The following is a 21453-nucleotide window of genomic DNA, read 5'->3' as shown; positions in this document are numbered from 1 at the left end:
AAATACCATATGAGCCTCTGAGAAGGAGAAACTTTCTACCCTTCCTGCTAGTTGGAAGGTAGAAGTGATGTCTAGAACTCCAGCAGCTACTTTGTATCCTGAGTAGACTTTGAGAATGGAAGCCATGCGTTTAGAAAATAGATAACAGAAAAAGAAGGAAATTGCGCTCATGATGATGCTCTAGAATTGCCATGCCAGACCCAGACTGCCTACTTCCAGACTTCTCTTAACATGAGAGATCAAACCTTTGTGTGCTTAAATCACTATTTGAAAGGAATCTGTATTAAGTGGTATAGTCTCTCTCTTTCCCTCAGCCATCTTTGCTCCAACCAATCCTTTTTTCCTTTTTAAACTCCTATTCTGTTGTGAATTAAATTCTCTTATATGGTCAAAATTTTTCTATCACTCTTTCACCTTAATCAACACATGCCATTTTCACTGAGGATAAAAATTCTCTCCCAAGGCAAGATAGGGAACTTCCTCTTTTGCCTGCCTGTCCAGGTTAGCAAGGCTCACAATTCCTGAACAGATAGCATTTGTCTCCTCTCTCTGGAGTCTAAGTGGAAAGTACAGCCCCTTGAGTATGAAAGTAACGCTACTGACCCATCATCACTAAAGCATCTTGAGAAAGTATTTTTTGCCACCTTCCTCTCTCCCTCATCTCAAAGGTGGGCAGTATGAAAAAGCAGGGCAAAAGAGTGAAGGCTGAGGCAATAAAAGAGAGTGAAACTAAATGGCTCACCTGGAGACAGCACTCACCCTTTGGCCTCTGATTAGCATTGTGCCTTTACCCACAGAAATAAGCAGCCTTAGACATCCGCTAGAATATTGGTATTTTCAATGCCTAGTTTGAATGACAGGACCCTGGAGGCAAAACATTTCCTGTGGAGATTCTGTACTTTTGCCTGCTTCTGCTTTTCTAGCTCAAACAGCTCAATTTTGTAGGGCTTCAAAGTACAGTTCAAGGGACATTTTATAAGTCAAGTTAATGGGCCTGGGGATATTACTGTGACTCATCAATTACAGGGAAAATATGAGGTATGTATAAACATTCTGCAATGGGCTAGAAAAAAAGACCCAATTATGTTTGTGATTATTTCTAGTGGTACTTCCACAATTTTTCACAAAATAATATAATGGCGAATGAATTGACCCTGGACAATTTTGGAGAAAGTCCCATGGCCCAGTGGGATAAAGGTCATTGTAAAGTTAAAGAGGACAGAATCTCCCTAGCTATTTCCAGAAGAAAAACATGTTATACAGATAATTAAATGACTTATCACCAGGCAAGACTAAAGAAAAACATCTAAGCTGAGCTTTCAGAAATAGTTCCCAAGCCACACCACAGAGCTGGGCCAAGAGAAGAACCACAACCTCTTCTGTGATTAGCTACCTGCCACTGTGGAATGCTGCCAGTTCCGTAAGTGCAGTGCTTCACCACAATTAGGAAATAAACTCTAAAAGGAAGGCATCTGGATCATGAAATCAATATGATCCAGGTGCTACTCAGTCAGGAAGCTGCTAACCCAGCTGCTACTGTTGTCTGCTTCCAAATCATACAGGGCCTGCTATGTTCTTCACCAGCACAACTGAAACCCAACACCCTGCCTCATGACACTCAGACAGCTAGTAACTGGGCCCCAGGACTTGGTCCCATGCTAAGAACAAAGCAACAAAACACTACCATGGCTATTCACCACCTTATCTCCAAGGAAGTCACAGGCTGTTTTCTAACTTTATAGCATTTTCCAGATGAAAAAATATACTCAAGAGGGGCTTGGAATCGATACCAAGAGACAATCCACCATTTCTACCACAGAGTAAATGCACTCTTATCATTTTACTAAGAACATATTAAATACCTGGTACGTACACAGTAGTATCATAGCCCAGGCAGTAAATAGCCTTTGCTGAGAAAGAGTTATCCAGGTCTTCAATTTTCATCAGCTTCAATTTTCATCAATATAGCAGCTAAACTATCCCATTTTTCATAGAACTGTTTACTAAACCATAGACAAGCAGTCATTGCACAAATGTTTATGAATGACAGCAATGATCACGATAAGTGTTCCGCGAAGCTCTGTAGAAAAATATATATGTTCCCAAGAACCTTTATATCTAATACGAGAATACATATACAAACATGAGTATCTCTAAATGAAGTGACACGTATATAATAAGTGTTCCAAACCAACCCTGGAATTTAGTTATAATTAGAGTTAAATTGTCCATAACACAAGTGAGACAAAGTAGGCATGCCTGAATTAGCACACCAGTTAGACTATTTGAGAAACATCATTTAAGTAGCATTGACCACTTTTCTTCCAAAGTAGCAAACAGAGTAGTGCAAAGTAAACAGAAATTCATGCATGGGTCAAACTGTATTACAGAAAACACTCAGGCACACTATTAAATACTGTGAATTGGTTTTCAGACCATTGCTAAGATGTCTTTGAAAAGAATGGTGCAAGACACTCATTTGATTCAGCTGGACACTGAAATAAATATGCCTGGTACTAAATCTGTCCTTTTGCAATCACTGGGGAAAAACAAGTTTGGTCACTGATGAGTCTGCCCATTGGGCAAAATCTACTCTCCTATGCAACCGCTTTTGCAATAAATCATGCAGAAGGACAGCCCTGGTGGTAAGGGCTGTCCACTGTGATTCCTATTCCCACAGCAAACTCTTGCTAATACAGGATAGAATTATGGAAACTCCATATTATATAACAGACATAATTCATATATTTCCTGAAAGCTTTTTCTTTGTTATTATTTATATCTGGTTTTATTTTTTACCACAACTAAAGGACACAAAAGCAACAAATTATAATGCCACAACTGCACTTTTGATAATCCTATAAAAAAATAAAATAAGTCCAAGGGACTATAGACTGGAGACAAAAACCCAAGGAAGGATGTTGTGGGGCCCCCTGCACCTTTCAAATGTATCTCATTGCACATTAGACTTGTACTATGATATTCATGGGCAAATCCGGACAGTACCAGCAAGGCTGTCTGGCTGCACAGCTGGATTAGCTAGATGATGACAACCCATTCTCCCCAGAGCCTCGTGACAGAGGGCCATAGGCCCCAGTAGCCAAAAAATCATTAGCACCTTAACTCCTCCTCAGAATTCATGTTGGCTCCTCATCTCTTTGAACCAGTGCAAAGACAAAGAAGTGTCCCAGGCCACGAAACACCTTTTAAGCCACTACTTATCCTTGCATTTATCCCTACTTCTAACCTGGTTGTCAATTCAGAAGAATTCGAAAATCAAGTCTAGCTTCCCACCTCCACCTTCCCTCAAATTATCGGTATGGAGAGAAGCCTCAGGAAGGGGTCTTAGGACCCCAAGAGGCAGGAAAACCCCAGGGAGCCTCTAATGCCCTGGTCAGCAGACCTAAGAGCCACAGGTCAGTCTCAAAGATCTAGAGCTTCCCTTTTTCCAATCCCCAAGATCCTGAGCATTGCATTCCCATTAATATTAACAGTGTTCTCACCAACAAGAAAGAGTAATTAGTATGTTCTCTCTGGCTTTGCTTATTGAACAAGCCCAGTAATTAGCCTGAACACTTTACTATCAAGATGAACATTTAGCCTTATGCCTAGTAAAGACTGTCAGTGCTTTCCTTCACTTGCTGTTTTTCTTATTCCTTGCATATTTATTTGGACTGCTTTCAGCTACAGTTCATATTTTTGTATAATTTATGAATTTTGAGAAATTCAAATAGCAATGTTATAATTTGCATATTTGTGTTCAAACAAATAATTTTCCTGAACATTTTCTTTTACTCTGGATAGACCTATGATTTAGAAATATCCTCTTGAAGCCATTTGCCATGCCTTTTCCTTCTTCTAACTTCTACCTTCCTTTTGAGAAATTGCTAGTTTTCTGTCTTTCTCCCCCACTTTAGTCTCTCATCACTTACTACAGGAATATGCATTATTGAATGCAAGAATGAATAATGATGGATGACTGTATAAATGATACTGATGTCGTTGAAACCTCACACTAAATGCATTTAATTTTGCATTCATTAGACTTGTTTGATTTAAAGTGTTCATCACCAGGGACTCCATGGCTTGGAAAGACAAGAAACAAGGAAACTAACATGTTGATGTCTAACATCTGGCCATGCTGGCTGGACCTTTGTGAGCTTCATTATAGTGATATTCATCTCACACGGAGCTGTGGCACTGACCACTCACATCCAACAACACAGTCATAAGCACCAATGTCAGAAATTCAAAGGTAAGCGGGAAAAATGAGTTTGATAAAAAAAAATACAGCAACTAGAAGAAAGGAAAGAGTTTTGGTCCCAGCAGAAAACAGGCAGAGAGGGCAAGGACAGGGCAGCAGAAAACAGATGAGCTTCAGCAATACAAAAAAGGAATGGATTAGCTGAAATCAGAGGCAGGGGAGTCATCCCCTGGGTTAGATGGAGTCCCAGTAATTCACCTCCCACAGGCCCTCCTCTCAGACCACAATTTATATCAGTATAGCTCTTCTCATATACCTCTGCTATGAAATTAAAAAAAAAACATTATATTTATGAATGCAGAATCAAGCTGTGCAGTGAATTCATTTTTAAACAGTCTGGCTTATTTTTGTGTTGTCTTTGTTTAAAAAAAATTCTCTATTGCTCTTTAAACACCTATAATGAATAATCCATGCTACGGCTTCTTTCCATATTCACTAATCTTTATATTCAATTTTCTATTAGCCGCAATTTCAATTCATTAAAAAATGCTATCATCCTGAGACTAAAGCTTGATTCTTATTTTTTATGCCAAAGCAATTACATTTCAAAGAGTAAAATTTTATGTGTCTTTCCACTTGGCATTTTGACCAGACTCCTGTCTTTTCAGTACTGCCACCTCTCAGCAAAGTTGAGATGAGAACAAAACATGAAAAACTCAAGCCCTAGGAATTGAGAGCTTTGGATATTCATTTATGTGGAGTAGTATGTATGGCGCATATAGAAATATTTTTTTACATATCCTTGGTAAAAACATCAGTAGTGACCGTAACAATATAATTAATAATAACAATACATTTTTCTTCAACTTTTGTTCCTGATCCACCCTTGTGTACTGAACACAGGTGGCCAATGGCACACATTTCACATCTCCACTGACCATTTATATTGGTTTTTCCTGATCCTGCCATTATTTATAACAGCAGTGTGCTAAGGGATAAACATGTATTAACTCATTTAATCTTCACAATAACTTTGTGAAACAATATCTTTATTACTTTCTCCATTTTAGAGATCAAAAAACTAGGACACGGAGGCTTTAGTAATTTCCTGGCTAACTGGTAGGACAGGGGTCTGAACCCAGCAGTTTGCTAATAGAGCCAACACATTTTACTACTCTGCTACATTGTGATGGTCCTTTGTCCGCATCCCAGTGACTGAGAGGGTCATACGTGGGAGGATTCAGGAGTGAGTGGCCCTATAGCCACAGAGATAGGAAGAGGTTCCCACACTACTGATTTCCAGAGAATGAGAAACAAAATCAAGCAAAACATAGATTCCTGGATGGATTTTTCCCTCATCCTTTTGCCTTTTGCTTATCTAGTTCTCTTTTTGATGATTGGATTTGGCTTTTGGTTCTCTTAGCCTGAGCAATTGGCAGAGGCGACGATAAATGATTATGTTTTGCCTGATTGTATCAGACACATTACGCTATATTAACTTGAGCAAAAAGTATCTTATTCTGATAGAGTACCTGGGTGGTACCAAGCATTGTTGTTGGCATGGTGCATTCAATAGACAATTTACATGATAGCCATCCATCTCTTTCAACACCATGGTGACACAGACCTGCCATTCTAAGGCCTGAGCCTTCCAGAACAACCTCAAATTTATCCAAGCAAAATACCAAATCCCTTTGTCAGCTAAACATAGTTAATTTTGTACATTATTTAATGTAAGGTTTCATTTAAGTTCAGTTTGGTAATATTACAAGAAATGACTATGTTTTTGTCCTGAATATAAGTAAACAAGAAATAAAGTCAAAACACTGGTAAAGAAGATGTGTGTGATGGTATCATATGTGATATTTAGGTAATTTCCCCATGCAGAAGACCAAAAAGAAAGAGCTTCTGTTCTCTTCCTACTGAGAATCTCAGGTCTGTCTTCATTCATTCAATCAAACAAAAGACACCAGTTGGGCAGATAGTCTGTGAGGATTACCAGAATGAAGGTACAACCTCTGCCTTCATGTGGCTTCCACACTAAGTGTTAAAATAAGGACATATGTGGTATTTCATTAGGGGGGTTTGAATTACAAAATATACATATATAAGGAAAAATACTGTTTCATACTGAGATTTCAGAGAACACAGCCTAAACAGAATATTGTAGTAAAAATAAGATGTATTGACCCATAGGTGGATCTTATATGGATATAGTAGTAGCTGATTTTCCCCTGCAAAGATGTGGACAAAATTAATTAAAGGCTGAGACTTCTTATTTCTATTCAACTCTAATGGCAACAAAAAGGAAAATTACCTGTTCCCTAAAGACTTCCTAAAATATTAGCTCAGAACCTTTTGGCAAAGACACCTCTTTTAGTAAAACACATCTAATAATGTATCATCTGGTGTTTATAGCAATCCAGCTCACATTTCCCAGAGCTATTCTTGTGCTCATTATCTATAAACTAACATTACAGGATCATTTGGTAAACAATCACCCTTGTCCTATTTGCCCATCAAAATGTGTGTGTATACACACCATACATTTCTCCCATGTTTCTAGTCACATTGTTTTCTAATCTAACAAGACATTCTTCTTCCTCATATATACCCTCTCCACTCTTGTAAATGCTTTTTGTTAATTTAAGGACAGGTAGGTGAATGGAACATCCATGTAGGGGCTAATGTAGATGTGGTTTGTTGCTAAAGGACCAAGTCTCCTCTAGCAGTAGTTTCTATCTGTGATCTGGGAACAGGGGTGAGAACAAAATTAGAGGGCAGCTATGACTGCCAACATGAAAATCAGGCAACATAAACATGGCTTTTTGTAGTCATATGCCAACAACATACTCTTACCCATTTTTTCCTCAGACAAAGCAGCTAAGCATTGGCCAGAAGCCCCAAATTCAGATGCATGCAGATGGGAAACCACACCCAGTCAGCCTTACTTGATGGCATTAATCGGAGGAAACCGCAAAGAGAGAATTTTCACACTAAACTGAATTCCAATTTTTCTGAAAACTGCTAAGGGAGGGCACAAAGGACATAACCCACAGCCCACATGCAGAAGACCTGCCTGCCGTTCAACATGCAATGGCACAAAATGAACTTATCACCAAGCACGCATCTGCTATTTACTAAGGAGAAAACATTCAGAATTTCATCAACAGAAGGGAATCCCTGTGGCAGCTAAAGGACCAGAGAGTAGAAGGTAGAATTTAAGAGTTTACTTCCAATTAAGCTCAAATGTAAGTGCCTTCATCCATATCTAACATTATACCTGACTCCACAGTAATCATCTCCCACGGACAGTGCTGAGTCATTGAGTCTTCTTCCAGGAACTACTACACATATAGCTGGCATTTATGCTCTCGTTATCATCAGGAGTGAATCCTATTTAAGTGTCCCAACTTGCTGGCCACAATCGGAGAATGAATGAAGGAAGAGCTTCAAGAGGCAGTCCTGACCCCATGACAAATGGTCAAGTGAGCACTGCTCAGTTGAATTACCAGTTGAATAAAAATTATTTTAGGAAATGAACTATAAAATCCAAGTCAAGTTGTAACATTATAATCAGCATCACTTCTGACAGCCCTAGGCACCTTGAAAACAGGATCTTAAGTGCTTACCAAGACCCTACAAAGTAGGTAAGCCCCACAAGAAATTTCTCTGCCTGTATCCACCTCTGGGGTCACCTAAGTGAGTGATGACTGAGTGATAATTCAGCAAAGCCATCATAGGTAGTATTTAACATAGCGATCAAGCACATAGATGTGCTCCATAAACGTTGGCTGAATTCCAAAATTAATGCACTGATCAGTAAATCAATAATCAGTTACTCAAAGTACTGTGAAAATTAATCAATCAATAATGTAAATTATATTAAAGAGTGAAATAATTATTTAATAACTCAATGGTAATTCTTACAGAAGAAAATGAGACATTCTCTGGTAACCAGCCTACCCTCTCTAATCTAATCAATAAATATGTGCCAAAAACAAGAAGATAAATAATAAATGAATATCATTAGCTCTGTTCACAACTACGCTTTCTGTCCCCCTTGTGTTTGGGTGGAGCCAGGCACAGTAAGTTCTATTATTCAGTGAGTTTTTGAGTTGAGGTGCCTCATGCCATTTCTGTACAAGAGCATTTAACTCCTTAGGGTGAGACCCCTTAGAGCTTGCTTTCCCCTCAAGCATGGCCATGGGTAATATTTGAGATGCTGCCCACTCAACCTATATTCCTGAATGCTGATGATGAGCAGAGTACCCAGCTGACCCACAATGGACACACAGCATGAGTAAGAGCAAAATTTTTGTTGTTGTTTAACCCACTGACAGCTATAGCAGCACATCTCATCCCAACCCAACCGATACAGTGAATAAAATTCCTGGACACTGAAGCTTCCACAACATAACAGTGAGCCAGGACCACATCAAGGCCAAAACTCAGTTTCTTATTTTGCTCACCTCTATCCCAAACCATCTTCTAATCTCCCCATATCATTCCCCTTACTCTAATATGTTGATTAATTCCACAAGAATTTAAAAGTCTGCTCTCTGCAGAAGACTGTAATCGGAGCTGGAAATAGAGGTGAAAGAAAGAAATTTATGTCCCACAGAAAAGCAATACATGTTCTAGATGAGATTACACTTAGAGATCTGCTCGAGAGAGATGTGAAATAAACCGAAAAATTGTCCTGGACCTCTCCTTCCCTGTATTGATCTGCTCCTATGGACTGGTGTTGATAGAAGTCTCTCAACCACAGAAACCCTTTTTGCTTTCTTTTGTTTCAGATCCTGAAGGTGGGTCAGATGAGTCATTGTTTGGAAAACTGAGAATTTCCAGCTACACTTAATATTTAATAGTTTTCTGTCAAGAGATAGCACTTAACAGAACTGTATATTTTCTGCCACATGGTGACAAAAAGGACAATGACTGATGAGAGTTAAATCTCTGTGGACTATTCGCTACATTAGTTAAAATTTCATCAGCTTCATGGAACATCTGCCCAACATGTCTTAGGGTAGAGATAAGAAATATTATTTTACTTTGGTTTGATTTTAAAAGATTAGGTTTGTAGCCCTTGCTCCCTGAGGAGCCATCCATAAACAAACTCATCACAGAGTTTCAGGGTAGTAGGAGGAAGATTTCTTTTAAAAACCTGACACTAGCTGTAGGCACTATCATGGGTAGCTTATCGTCTTGAATGTGTATTTTTTCCTTCTACTATCGAAAAAGCACTTATCAGCCATGCATACAGGCTCAAAGACAACTTGAACCCACTTGGTTTATTTAATGCCCTGCAAAAATCTCATCAGCCTTCCTCTTCTTGAAAGAATTATGAGGATAAAGCTTTGACATGCATGATTTACACAACTATATCCACTGTAAGGTTATATTAGGGTCTGACTTTCAAGTATTATATACTTGCTTGTTTTGTGTTTTAAAGCAATGTTTGTGATTCACTGCTCAAATCATGTCACTAATTTCACCATTCCATATTTTCCCATTTCCTCACCACCCTCTGACCCTGTTCTCCCCAATCCCTGCCAAATAATAATATTACATTCCAATCAAGAATGAATAGTTGCAGGTAAAGCCACTGAAAGGAAACAAATTGTAGTTCCATCCAACAAACACTTTGAGTGGTAACTTCATACTAGGTGCCATCGTAGATTCTGAAAACAGAGCAATCAAGCATAGTAGAGGAGGTCTTGCTCTCATGAGACATATATCAATGAGAGGCAATAATAAATAATATTAGTTCAAATAAGTGCTATGAAGAAAATGAAATGGAGTTAGAGGATGGAGTGATGGTAGAGGTGGGCTCCCCAAAGAAAATCTTTCCAGGAAGGTCAAATTTGAGTCAAGGCCCAAGTGAAAAGAAGGCAAATATTCTGAGCAAAGAGACATCAGAAAGAGGGACTGGTAGGTTCAACAAGGAGCCTAAAATGAGAAAGAGCTTAACCTATTTAAAGAAGAGAAAGAAGGCCTAATTAGATGAAGACAAGGAAGAAGAAGGGAGAGGCCAGTTCAAGATGAGCCATGAAGCTTAAGGAAAAGCCCTTGGATTTTATTCCAAATCCAATGAGAGGCTATTGGAGGAATTTAGCAGAAAAATGACATGAAATATAGACATGCAAGTATCAGCCCAACAGTCTAACAAAATCAATCCAACTTTTCAACTCTCCTAATAGAATGTTAGTTCTGCCAGCTCTACAAGGAAAGCATGGGAATATTCCTCAAATCTGGGGCAGAGAATTCCTGAGTTCCCACTTTTCATTAGGGATCCAAGTCTCACACATGCCAATACAACTGACCCAGGAGGAATATGTACCCAACTTTTCAGAAAGACCACCCTAACTGGGGTGTCCTATTAAGCTACTTCCTAAATTCTTACTCTGTCAATGGGATGTGTTACCCAATCCAGGCTCAATTCAGAAGATAATTGTCAGCTGTACTGTGTGGAGGAAGGATAGGAGAGGAAAACCCGAAGCTGGGGACACAGAGTGCTTTATCATCACTGGTCTAGCATTACATGGGCCAATACAGAATTTCCTTAGAAGGCACTGGAAAAATAATCAGCTGTGTTGTAAAATATTAAATTATTTGTATTAAAATAATACATAAAATATAAAGCATTCAATATATTATTAAATGTTATTGAATTTTGTAACGTTTCATTCCAATAGTCTTTCATAAAATCTTAAAAGATTTTCTGCCATGTAATCAGTGAAATGTCATTTTTTTCTCAAGCAAAAAGATAAAATTTATGAACCATGCATGTGCCAGTTCTGTGAGATGCCAGCTTGATTAAAATTTGCCTAAATGTGCTTTCAACTTGGCAGAGTGCCATTGGTGCTTAGACATTAAAACAGCTGGCATTTCTGTCAAGACGTTTCATATTACTTCTTAGAAATGTAGATTAAAGCCGCTTGCCTTTAAATCCCTACACTTGAAACCAATATATACAGATCGGCTCTATTCCCAAGAAATAAAAATGTTTCATTCCCATCCCTCTCCTTTTTCATTGCCAATCCTAAATGCCTTTGTAGGCCCAGGGGGGACCCCAATGAAAAGTCCTGATAGACTTGCTTTAGACAATCAGAAATCAGTTGGGTTAATTATTTTTTTAAACAACCACCAATGATGTTTATTCTGTATGACCCAAGTAATGTAACCAGCCTCTCCTCCAAAAGGTAGAGGGATGGTTAGATGATACTTCTGCTTTAAAGCTCACTGAAAGTAGAGAAGTTTCCCATTCAACTGCAAGATAATGCTGGACACTCCTCTAAGGACATACATATATCCCATAGAGACAGAGGTCACAAACTGACACCCACACACCTAATGTGACCAACGCATTTTGCCCACGTTGGCATGCAGCAACAGAGGTTCAAGTCTCATAATGTCAGCAGTGTTTTTTTAAAAATATGAACTGGCTGTCAATATTTAAAAATCAGATCTCACATCTTGAGTTCCAGCTCCTCTGGAAAAAATTAGAACCTGCATGTGTGCTTTCCTGCAGAACAACAATCCCAAGAGGATGAGTAGTGGCCACTCCCTGCAGATGGAGAAACACATGATTTGCCAAGTCTCTACCATGCCTTGTTAGATTGTAATTCCTCACTGAGCCGTTCACTTACAACACTTGCCTGCCCAGTCAAAGCTCTCTTTGGTAATGAAGAGATAGATCGAGTGGACGGATGGATAGATTTCAATAAAGTCCCAAATTCTGGACTCTCCCTGAACAGTGAAGTTTTATAGCAAGCACTGTTTTATACCAAAGATTGAGGTTCCCAGGCTTTCCTAAAATTAGAATTTTGAATCCCTCAGATAAACCAAACTGAGTAGTTGACTTAAGTAACTAAGACTATCTAAGAATCTGGCCACTTCTAGAACTCTAGACCCTAGCATTTTTTCCTATTCTTCAAAACAGGAGACCTTAAGACCGATCATGGCTACTTGCTAGATACATGGCACCCTTGTGGAAAAGAGAAAGGGTTCCCCTTCCTCTAGGGTGACACAGATCCACATCACCTGGCACTGCTTGGCAGAGTATAGCTGTCTTTTCACAGGCCTTCACCTCCTGCAGCCAGCCCACCTGTACAGTGATCACTCCACAGAGATGTATGCAGTACCACAGCCTTGGAGCCAGACTACACAAACCACACATGAAATCAACGCATGCATAAAAATTCAACCCAGGAAATGCACCTGACAAGTCAAGAGATTAAAGGGACGTCAAGACTTGGGAGTTTCTTCTTTGGTACACTGGATTTTTAATCTCTCAGATGAAACAGATTCCAGAACCTTTGAAAATGGGAAGTGAGGAACATACCAGGCCAGGAGAGGTGAAATTCAATATAAGACCAAACCACTGTACTTTATCTCTGAGATCATTCTGTCCTAATGAACAGGCTTCCCACATGGGGAGATACATAGTCTACTTGGAAAATCAATTTTTAATTTGTTGGGGGTAAAATGATTTACAAGAAGAATTTTTGTGTCGCTAAAAATTCTATACCGAATGGAAACTTTGCAAATACATTTTTTTTCCTCCTAAACAGTGTAGTCCAAGTAATCTCTTCTACTCTTTAATGGAATATGAATTTCAACAAGTTGTGCCAGTCTTACTGACCTGAAATTTCTCCTGTCTTATCTCACTGTTCAATTTTGTGTTTCTCTACCCTGCTAGGGATCTGGTTACCCTGGCTTTCAGTGGGAATCCTGATGACCTTTCTCAGGATGTTTGTCATTACGGTCTTCTGTGCTATTTGACTCTGAAGAATATGCACTTAATACCAAATTGATTTTTTTTCCGAGTTCAGTGGAAGCACATATGTCAAGTACCCCTTTGATTCTTCCAGAGGAATCACCAGAGCTAATCCTCAGCCGCAATATGACTGCATGCTTCCACTTGGCCTAAAAAAAGCTGCCCTGCCCTGCCCTGCCCTAAAAGGAGGAAAAGCTCTGCCCTCTCCAGAGAGAGAGAATTTTGAATTATGTATGTCATCACTGAGAGTACTTTTTCAGATCCTAACACTGGAAATGAAAGAAGCGTTATGAAGAAAGAAATTCATTTTGCATCTTTGAAATATCTTTGATCCTCTACCATTCCCTGGTTTTATCCAAGGATAAAGTATTTACAAATATTCCCCAAAAATGGGTCTCTATCATGCTCCTGCAATTTTCCCTTTCTTAAAATAACAACAGTAATAATAATGTTTTCTTTATCTAAAATAGAAAGTGTTATATCCTTCTGCTGCAGACTGAAAGCTGATATGATTCTTCTTCTTCTTCTTCTTCTTTTTAAGGCTGTACCTGTGGCATATGTAAGTTCCCAGGCTAGGGGTCAAATTGGAGCCTCATCTGCAACCTATGCCTCAGCTTGCAGCAACACAGGATCCTTAACTCACTGAGAGAAGCCAGGGATCAAACCCATATCCTCACAGATACTGTGTTTGGGTTTTTAACACACTGAGGCAACAATGGGAACTCCAAGAGTTGATGTTCTGTTGCAATTTACCAGTGACAAAGATGTGACTTCACATTCTTTTTTCTTTTTTTTTTTTTGTCTTTTGTTGTTGTTGTTGTTGCTATTTCTTGGGCCGCTCCCGCAGCATATGGAGGTTCCCAGGCTAGGGGTTGAATCGGAGCTGTAGTCACCAGCCTACGCCAGAGCCACAGCAACGCGGGATCCGAGCCGCGTCTGCAACCTACACCACAGCTCACGGCAACGCCGGATCCTTAACCCACTGGGCAAGGGCAGGGTCCGAACCCGCAACCTCATGGTTCCTAGTCCGATTCGTTAACCACTGCGCCACGACGGGAACTCCTGACTTCACATTCTTTAGTGACAATGTTGGAAAGGCATTACGATGGTCCTGAGTTCTCACTGTAGCCTCTAGGAAACTGCACACAATATGGTTGAATAGTAACTTTCTGGGTGTTGCCATCTAAGGATGGACTTAATGGATTTCACAGGGAATATCATGACCTATGTGGACTGGGGTTGGGGGGATGGCAGGACACGTTGCGGGGGTGGTCTCTTTTCTCCCTCTCCCCACAATCTCACTTTAACACATAAAATAGTCATTACCGCAAATATCTGTTGGAATTAGGGAGGAAATATCTTTCCTTCACTCTATTATCCATCCATTTTCCATCATGGGGAGAGATATCAGAATTATATGATTATTTGCCCTCCCTTCAATCTCTAGCTCCCTACCTCTCCCCTGCCTCTCTGTATTTGTACTGCTCCATCCCATGCTCTCACCCACTCTGTCTCTACCTTTCTTCCTCTCTCCTCTTTCCATACCTTCTTCTTTCTCCTTCTAGCTATCTCTAACTCTCCCCCCTCTCTTCTTTTCAATCTCCCTTCCACCCTGAACTACCAGCCTAAAATCATAGAGATTCAACTGTCCTCCTTGTTCAAAGCCATGGGTGTAGAACTGGCAGCTGTATTTGTGATGGAAAAGGTAAGTTCACAAGAAGAGATGGTGGGACACCCATTGGGCCCAACCCCATAATGAAGATGTGTCAGCATTAAAGTAGAAATTCTTTATGATATTTGAAACAATACAGTCTCCGAAGCTCTCAAATGTAAAAGTTTAAAAAAAAAAAAATGGATCTCAACCAAAACAGGCCAAAGGAAAATTATACGCAAATGAAATTTCCTCTTCTATTCATATATCTGGCCAAGTGATTTTGATGGACCATAAAAAGAAAGAAAGTGATCATCGGATTCCAAAATGATGACTTTGAATTAAAATAGTCAAATAAATCATTTATGGAGAATATTTTAATATAAATTTCATTTCCCTAATTCTTGTAACTTGCATCTCGACTTTTTGAAGATAATTGTATATACTATGATGCATTAAATCCCTTTGTGCATACATTGCTGTTTTATAATAGCAAAATTTTAATTCAGTAAAGAAAGAGAGTCAACAGTTTAAAAAAATCCTTCTCTGACTTCTGTCTTTATTTCCTCATTAATCCAGAAGCTACAGGAGGATGGGGTGTGATTAAGCTCTTGGATTCCCAGTAACTCCCACCACTGAGAATAAAGTGTGCAGACAGAAGAGTCAGTCAGCTGACCCAAGAACCAAGGAGGAGGGCAGCAGGACCTGCATGAGGGCCCATCACTGGGAAGCCCGGCCCATTAAGAAGTGATGAGTGGCAAGCACACTGCATGCTCTATGGACTTCATACCCTTGCCATCAACAACAACAAAAAATACTACATTTAACAAGCCTGAGACTTGTCTGCTCCTAGTCCTAAGACTCAGAGATGAAAGTCAGGAAAATCAGAAGGAAAAATCAGTTATACACGAATAGAGGCTGTTCTGTTGGTGATATTCAGTTATGGGTTTTCAGGATTCAACGAGGAGGAATTGGAAAGCAATATCTGAAACCTGCCATGTAGCATCACAGTTGTTGCTTGTACTTAGGCCTGCAGTTCTCCTTCCTCACTAGAGAAAACTGAGCTATAACTGTGAGTCACTTAGCCCAGAGGAGGTGGGCCAGGTAAACAGGAACCTTAATAGAACAGAGAATTCACAAGACTTATTCCTGCCATGAGGGCTCTGGGCAGAGCAATCATACACCTCAGTTTGCCCAAGACAGAGCTGATTCATGCTAGTTGTCCAGTATAATTATTAACAGTACACCTTTCATTCTCAAAAGGTCCCAGTTTGCATGATCAGTTATCAGGTCCTTTAGGTATGTGCTATATAATGGATTATTTATAATCCATTAGAGGTATCCTAATATGTGTCACAGACTGCATTCAACAGAACCTCTGGAACTGAGGAAAAAGATATAAATGAAATACTTAAAAATGATTTTCATGCAACTTTAGAGGTAAGTAATATATAAGGAAAGCTAGAATACAAATCGACCCAAAACAGAAGGAAGCAATAAGAGGAAATGAAATGCAACCTTGACCTTAATTTTCTACCATCCTCTACCTTAGAGTTGGTCAGCCTAGATATTTGGAAAGCAATCTTGGAAAAGAATATAATCCTTTAAGAACATTTTTTAAACCTTTGATTCAAGAGACAAATGGTATATTTTAACCAAGATACCTGGTAGCAAATAGGTATTACTAAGGCAAAGATCTCAAATCTAGTTTTCCGAGAAAAAAGTGCTTTCAGTGAATACGTAAGAAAGAAGGAATTTTCTTCCTTTTAAAGCCACGTAGGGAGCTTAGCTGTTTACATTACCAACTACCTGCCACATTTCTCTTGCTAGGAGACCACAGACCTGGAAAAGCCAGGTTCAAGCTCACAGCTGTGGCAAAAGCTTTATTTACATTGCCTATAATGTGTTTTATGCAGCCTTCAGTTTCCCATATACCAAGGTCTATGGCTAGTTAACAGGCAAAAATTAAATAGGGCCCAAAAGGAGCTGTCAAGTTCTCCTCTTTTAATTAAACAACCAACTCTTTCCCATGTTGTACCATGAGGATGGCATGACCCATGAAACAGGAGAGGACACAGTCACACAGCTGATGCAATATTTTATCTTCAATTCAATAAGGGCTACGCAATAGAATTCTTCATAACAAGATGCTGCACTGTAGCCATGACATTAAAATATGGTAATTCACCTTCTCCCATCACCATCGTGTCCCTAATTTCTCCCAGTCCCCCACACCCAATTTAATTGGGACACATTCAATAATTCAATCCTTTCTGCTGGCTACACTTGGATGCAATTCCAATACCTCCTTGTCATGATTCTCAACTACCATTTAGACCTTACCTTTTTAAAAAAAAATATGGAAATACAATGCATGCATAGGAAAAGGCATTGGATTTTCACAAACTTTTTCAAATGAGAACACTACGGCATCCTAGAAGCCACACCTTATTGACCCATCTCACTTACTTTCTTCCCTGAAAGTTTGACCACAAATTCTAATGCCAAAGATCTGTTTCTAAGCTTTCTGGGAAGAGAAGCATACAGGATGCATTGCTTTGGTTTGGCTTCTTTTCTCGACCTTGTGCTTTTATGGAGATTCATCCTTATTGTGTGTAATTGTCCCTCATTCCTTTTTATTGTTATATGGTGTTTTATTTTGTGTCTAGACCACAAAGTAGTAAGTTGTTTTCAGTTTTCACTATTACAAATGATATTACCAATGAACATCCTTGCACATGTCTTTTGGTGCTCAAATGTACAGATTTTTGCTGGATATGCTTCTAATTATTGAAATCTTAGGGTATAGGTTATCATCTATGCTCTGCTTTCACAGATTCTGAAAAGAGTTTTCCAAAGTGAATCTACCAATTTACATCCATACCAGCAATCTATGAGCATTTCTACTACCTAACATTCTCAATGGTATTATCAGTCATTTCCATTTTAGCCCATCTGATGGAGATAATATAGCATTGATGTGACACCGTGGATTTAACTTGAATTTTCTAGACTTAACCTCTCTGCTTTTACCTAGCCAATGGCCAGTCTTGGTCATTCAACTCCATTCTGATTATACTTATGAGGGATGCTGCCCTAAGAACCAAAGGGGCATCCACTTATTCCACTCAAAGTCATCCTGCCTGTTGGCTTTGTTGCTATCCACCAATCATTTCTTCATCATGACTCAACTTCTTATGCATGTCACTCTGGAGGCCAGCCTCTTCTCTTGTGAAGTATCCAGTCAGACACACACACCACCCCTTTCATTATATGAAGTGGAGTTTGGTACTTGCCATCTGCCTCTACATGGATTAAATCTTGAGCCACTGCAGCTGCCAACCCACAACAACCCCTTTGCAGAGCTCAGGGTAGAGGTTAGGAGGAAGGTACTCTGTGATCTGGGAAAACTGGCAGAGCAGGTCTTCAGATAGATATTTTTAGATTTTATGAACCCAATTCTTGCTCTCCTCATATATAGAAAAACACTAAAATCCTTCATGATGATGTCTGCTCCACATGACTAAGCATTAAACTTCACGAGACCAGCAACAAACTTCAGTACAATGTGTACATGGGTGCATGCACCTTCCCCTTCACCTTTATCACATGTATACAAAACTAAAGACATCACAGTCATCAGAGAATGCAGCCACCTTGAAGGGTAAGCCAGTGAGCCCTGAGGGAACACAGGAAGGAAAAAAAGAATTCCTGCCATCTAGCAGCCATCAGACTGCAGCCACTTCTGTTAGTGATCAGAGGAAACACAAGCCCTGGAAACACAGGATACTGGCCCCAGAGAGCTGAGGTGCACATCAAAGGCATGATTTCAGTGAGCCCAGACCTTTGCATCTTCCCATATAGAAAAGTGCTTAATTCCTTAACTTGAGATATCTGGTTTTCTGTTATTATCAGTAAACTTTTGTACCTACTGCCTGCCCTTTGTTGCAAAAACTCCTACATATCCTAGCTCCCTCCTTTCCTCCTTGGAGCAGTTTTATCAGGGTTACTTAAGATGCTGTCTCCAAAGCTAAAGTCCTCATTTTGCCCCAAATAAAACTTAACTCTCAGTTTTTAGTTTGTGCATGTTTTTAAGTCAACAGTTATAAACCTACCCATAAGCTTACCAGATAACCTTACTTCCCAGGTGCACCAACAAAGATAAGTTCCTGCCCTGGAAACACCTGTGTGCTCCCTTAGAGTCCTTACCATTTCAGTCTTCTCTCCAGCCCCACAGGAAGCATTGTTCTTCCTTCTCTCCAAAACCCTTAACCCCTGAAAAAAAAAAACGTGTTGAGTTTTCTTCGCCACTTATTATCTGTGTGACCAGGTGCAAGTTACTTGACTTCTCTAGATCTCAGGTTTCTCAGGATGAAGATGGGTGCATAGCCTACCCCATAAAATTGTCATGAAAATTAAAGGATTATGTGATGTAAATCCTTTGTTCAATGCCTGATGGGTATTTTGTGCTCACTAAATAGGTTTTCCTTCCATTACTCCTTATATCTCTCCACCATTATTAATCCTCTCTTTTTAACTTAACGGTAATAAGATGGAAACAACAACAGCAAACTTTGGCTCATGTAATCAGACACAGACTTGAAGCTTGATGTCTGTCCTTGACTGTCTCAGTCATTCACTTCCTTAAATCACCTTCTTACACTCTAAGAAGGACCTGGGATATCACACTTAGAAGTGTGAAAATTACAAGTCACTCTGTACTTCTAGACCAGCAGCCTCAAAATAGGGGCTCAAGGGCCACATCCATCCTGCTGTACATGTGTTTAGACAGCACAGAGTTTGTTTGGTTAATTGGTTATTGGTTTTATTTAAACTCTCTCGAGTTAAATATTAGGACAATTGACACTAAAGTACAAAAATTTCTCCTTTTATCGAAACTGGAAGATCTGGCAACACTGCTTATGTTCCCTCATGGCAACAATCACCTGGAGCTGAGCGGCCACTGCCCTCTCAAGCCTGGCCATGAAAACTCTCTGGTCTGCCACACTCCCTTCCCCTCCCTATTCTCTTCCACCAGGCCAGTCTTGCTCACTTACACCACCTCACTAGACCTTGACAGTATTTTCAGTTTTGCCAACTCTTCTCAGGGTTTTTATTGAACTAAACAACTAATTGCCTAAGATTTACAGAACACCTGTAGTATATTTAACTTGTTTCTTTTACAAATACTGATTCCACATCCTCCAGATTCTTAGAACTTGCAATGGTAAGGTCTCATTATAGCTGCTATAACATAGGTATCACAAATGTAGTGTCTTAAAATAATACATGTGTGTTATCTTATAGTTATGGGCATCAGAGGTCTGGAATAGGTCTCAGTGGCCCAAATTAGAGTTGGCAGAGCTACATCATTTCCTGGAGGCTCAAGTACGAACCTGTTTTCTTGCCTTTTCCAGCTCTTAGAGGCTGCCCTCATCCCTTGGCTCATGGCCCTCTTTTTCCATCTTCAAAAGCCAGCAATGACTGGTAGTGTCTGTTTTGTGCTGCATCATTCTGGCATCTTATACCACTGCCTCCCTCTTCCACACTTAAGGACCCTTGACTACTCTGGTCCCACCCAGATAACCTAGGATTACCTCCCCACCTCGAAATCATCTGATCAGCAAACTTGATTCCATCAGCAACCTTAATTCCCCTTTGCCATACTCACAGGGTCCAGGGATTAGGATATAGACATCTCAGAACGAGGGGGTGGGCATTATTCTACTTTCCCCCAGCCATCAACACTGTTACCACGCCGTTCTTTCCTTGAGAAATACCATTGAGCTAGAATGGTTGATTTACTTAATCATGTTGCTACAGGTTTACCTTTAGTTCAAAAACAAAACAAACCTCCAAAACAAACAATTCGTAGCTAGCATTATCATGCTCCATGGCAAAGCAGAGCAGTTTTCTCCTGCATGCCCATAAATTCCAGCTGGCACATTTGTTTGCTGCCCTGAAAGATCAGCACCTTCATGGGTTGTTGGGAAGAATGAAGAAGGAGAGGAGAGTGAAAAGGAATGACAAGGAGCTATAGATCCAGGTGCAGTTCTACTTGGGGATTAAAAAAAGAGGAAACACTAAGGGGCATATCAGAGAAGCTTCAGTGTTGCCTAGGGTACTCTAAACCCTCGGCGAAGCTCTGAATAATAATTCAGACTGAGAGTAATCCTAAACTACTGAAGGTGCCCATGAATATTCTGCCATGTTCTCTCTCCACGGTGTTTCAGAAATTGCCCAGGGAAGGTCACCTGACTCACCCACAACACGATCAGAATTAAATGGGAAAAAACAAACAGGACAAAGCAAGCAAAGTCACATAGGATGCTTTCACCCATCTCTCCTCCAAGTAGAGAATCAGAACACTGTTTCCGGTTTCAAAAAAATAGATAAAATAATATATCCAATCTTTAAATGTCTGTAATAAGCTGGCATCCAGACTTCCCTTGCTATTTCAGATTTTTAAGTAACAAATCTGGCAGGTTATAAATCATGTTTAAAATGGGTTGAATACATATATGTTTTTCTCTATACAACCTTTAGGGAATTTTTCAGTGCAACAAGAAATTTCTGGGCATGTTATGATGCATTTGAATTTCTATCTGAATTCAATTCCTAAATCGCACACAAGGTTAGCTAGATAATCCCATTCATCCTTATGGATCCAGCTGGGAAGCTGGGCAGCATGGCCAACCTCACCCTCCTTGAAAGGTTGTCACAAGTTCACAATCTTCCTGGAATCAACTCCTGTTTCTAATCAGAGGGTTGTTCTAAACTTTCTCAAATTTCCTAATTGTCTCTCTCCTTTAGACT

General features: G+C 39.7%; 1 protein-coding gene across 2 annotated transcripts in view; it reads right to left on the bottom strand.

Annotated features, from left to right (window-relative positions):
* Window positions 1-21453, bottom strand: part of PDE4D (phosphodiesterase 4D) — a 1473810-nt gene that overhangs the window by 1342520 nt on the left and 109837 nt on the right. For both annotated transcript variants that reach the window (XM_047756094.1, XM_047756021.1), the window contains exon 2: window positions 18847-18912. The gene's annotated coding sequence lies outside the window, so the exon portion shown is untranslated. The remainder of the gene's footprint in view (window positions 1-18846; window positions 18913-21453) is intronic.

This window comes from Phacochoerus africanus, chromosome 1 (genome assembly GCF_016906955.1).
Source record: "Phacochoerus africanus isolate WHEZ1 chromosome 1, ROS_Pafr_v1, whole genome shotgun sequence".
Lineage (NCBI taxonomy): Eukaryota > Metazoa > Chordata > Mammalia > Artiodactyla > Suidae > Phacochoerus > Phacochoerus africanus.
This window is presented reverse-complemented; position numbering and strand designations above follow the sequence as displayed.